We start from the raw sequence: 3,239 nt of genomic DNA, 5'->3' as shown, positions 1-3,239 counted from the left end.
AAAAAAAAAGAACTATGAACTGGTTCATTTTTTGGAACTGTGAACTTAGTTCAAAATTTTGAATTATGAACTATGAACTGAACTAGTTCATTTTAAAATGTGTGAAATGAACTTTGAACTAGTTCACGTAGAAAGAGAACTTTCCCAACACTGCCTAGGGATATAGAGTGGAATCACTTAGGTGCAGGGTATAGCTTGTGTTTACTTCCTGGTTCCTGAGCCAATCATACGAGAAAAATAATACTGCCACATCATGTCTTTCTGTGTCAGTATTAGACCTTTAACAAGATCCCAGCAATCAAACTGAAACCACAGCAAAAACACGCAATATTAAATTAAATGTAAATTTAAAAACGACTCTTTGGTGCATAATAAAAAAAAAATTCCGGGTTTAAAAAAAGTAATTGACCTCAAATTACAAAAACAATATTGGTAATACTGTCCAAAAATTAGAGCATTATCAGAGCATCTAAAAAATATTTTCATTGATCTTTATGTGCTGGGAAGTTTAAAAAAGCACTAAAAGTTGTAAAATTGAGAACATTGCCAAGTTTAGAGAATGCCCGCAAAACATCTGAACAAAACTACATCACTTCACAGGTATAAGGAGCATCTAAAAAACATTTAAATACCGTAAATCCTCTAATATTGGCCTGTATTCCATTAGCAACTGGGTTCCTAACAATGGCCAGTCTCGCTGTCGGCGAAAGTAAATACTGGCCAGACTTGTGTACAGGCTGGGGCTATAATTAGAACCAACGATGTTCCTGGGCAGTACTCAACAACTTGTGATAGTAACATACAAGTACCACAGGGGGACAATGCTTGCTAACGAACCCAAGCCATTAGCATGGGAAGTCCCATCCTTACACAGAAATCATAGTGGCCTTACACAATCGTTCTGATCTGAAAGACAAATGTGATCACCGTTGGGTCTGGTGGTAACCAGGCAATGTTAAAATGACAGAATTTTGTTGGCCTTTGTTGTTCTGAATTTCCCTTGAACTATATGATACCGGTAGCCTACTTCCACTTAGCCTGCCTCAAATAAAATTTCGCTGTGATGGCTGAACAGTTTCCATTAATTTTTTTTTTTTTTTAAACTTTGTTTCGCAAGTCAGTTTGGCCAGGATTCCATTCTGTCTCTTTTTTTTTTCATATTGCAGTGCAGAAAAATTGCAGCTGCTGGAAGATGTCTGAATAATGTTCTGTATATGGTTATGGTAACTGTAATTTTTCAATAAATGAACCTAGTATTTTATAGGGTCGCTTTTATTCATTCCACTGGTAGTCTGTTTTGATCAAATAGAAATAGAGGCCTGCCTCTAATTCTGGCCTCCTTCCAATAATGGCCTGGACCAAGATGTACCTGAGTGAAATAAAGGCCCCATCCTATATTAGAGGATTTACGGTAGGTAACAAATAGCATCTGTGATTTCCTTCCAGCTTACTTTTTCTTTCATATGGGATCGCTTTGTCCTCTTCATTACAGCTGATTTATTTAACGTTTAAATTGGTTTGCAAGGAGACACTGATTCAATGACGGAGTTTACAACATTCTTCATTTTGCAGGAGATTGCATTTTAGGTGGTGGAGTAAATTTGTACTGCTACCTTTTGCAGCAATGGTTTTGTGGCACGTCTTATAAATTACCACCATTTGTTCGACGTCCTCGGAGTGAAATCCAAACCACTGCCATATATTGCTTATCTGAAACACCTGTTGTCACCGTATTTATTTTGCGGATTGCTGTAGTCTGCGAGCCGCGCAGAAAATAACCCTGTTTGGAGGAGGGGTTTATGATGAAGGCTTAATGTCATCATACAAATTTGTACTCCATTGTTGCGATAAGAGTCATTTTAACTATTATGTGTGGGAAAACTAGAGATACATGGAGTATCTTCTATATATCGCCTACCCCTACTTACAAGACATCTTTATTATTATGATTATAATTATTATGACATTTTTTTTTTTTTATGAAAAAGGCTGCTTGGTAAGCTACTGGTTCATCTTCGATATGTGGAATCAGACTATGACATACAGGAAGCAGCCCAAAGGACTCATCATCAGAGCCAGAATGAGTAGGACAAATTTCACTTTAAATTCAAAAAGATATACCTTTGGATAGACTCTGATCTTCTTTGTTCCAGCTTTAGACAAGCCTTTAAAAGGATGGTCTCAATAACAAAAACCTTGGATACCTTCATCTTTCACTCAGCAACACTTCCCTGAATAAGCTATTGTTCAGCCACAATGTTTTTGTTTTTTTTGCACAGAAGCATGTTATTCACCCCTCACTGTTGATCTCTTAGACTCACACAGATGTTGTCATCAAGCCAAACCTCAAGGAAAGGGCAACTTCAAACTGCATGCCAGACTTTCATCTTCACACCCAACACTGTAACGGTAGCATGCTGCTTAAATGAAGCTCTTCCTGTCCTTTTACACAAGAAATGATCGGAAACACAGATCGGAGAAGTAGCACAGGAACAGAAACCAGGCAGATATTTATTCTGAGAAGTTTAACATGTACAAATGTATCATATGGGAAAATTTGTATATTTTTAAGTTCAATACTGAGTCATCTTTGATGTCATTAAATAAACAGTTTATAAGATTTGCCCTCGACCCAAAACAAAGAAATCTTATTGGCACAAGACCAATAAGCCATTTCAAGTAAGTTGACATACCATAGTATCTTACGTCTATGATATCACTTCCAGGAAAAATGCACTCCTAAAATAGAGCAATACAGGCCTGCGCACATTTCTAAAATGCCAGACAACTTTGCTTTCTATTACAATAGTTACAGTTTAATGATTAAAAGGTAATGTTTCTATTTTCACAACAGTGCGATATCTCAACTATTCAACACCGAAATGGGAACATGCTATAACTTTGTCATATTCTGAACACAAACTTCGATGTAATTCCCCAAGTCCAATGAAGTAGAAATGTTGTGTAAACATAGTAATACCAGAACACAATGATTTGCAAATCCTGTTCAGCCCATATACAGTCATGGCCAAAAGTATTAAGAATGACACAAATATTTTATTTTCATGATCTGCTGCCCTCTGGTTTTCGTGTGTGTATGTCAGATGGAACGGTTTATGAAAACCGTCCGAACCGTTCGGTTCGACTGTCTCGGTTCGATTCGCGTGTGTTGCGTTTGGTTTATGCACTGCTCGTTTTTCTCATAGGCGAAGCGTGTACACTCCAGAGCAGAAGGTGGC

At 37.3% G+C, this 3,239-nt stretch overlaps 1 protein-coding gene across 1 annotated transcript in view; it reads right to left on the bottom strand.

Moving 5' to 3' along the window:
• mgat4a (mannosyl (alpha-1,3-)-glycoprotein beta-1,4-N-acetylglucosaminyltransferase, isozyme A) overlaps nucleotides 1–3,239 on the bottom strand; it is a 47,133-nt gene that overhangs the window by 24,590 nt on the left and 19,304 nt on the right. The window lies entirely within an intron of this gene.

The sequence above is a fragment of the Cyprinodon variegatus genome, unplaced genomic scaffold (genome assembly GCF_000732505.1).
Source record: "Cyprinodon variegatus isolate N-32 unplaced genomic scaffold, C_variegatus-1.0 Scaffold916, whole genome shotgun sequence".
Classification (NCBI taxonomy): domain Eukaryota; kingdom Metazoa; phylum Chordata; class Actinopteri; order Cyprinodontiformes; family Cyprinodontidae; genus Cyprinodon; species Cyprinodon variegatus.
The sequence above is the reverse complement of the archived record's forward strand: the minus strand, read 5'-3'. Positions and strand labels throughout refer to the sequence as shown.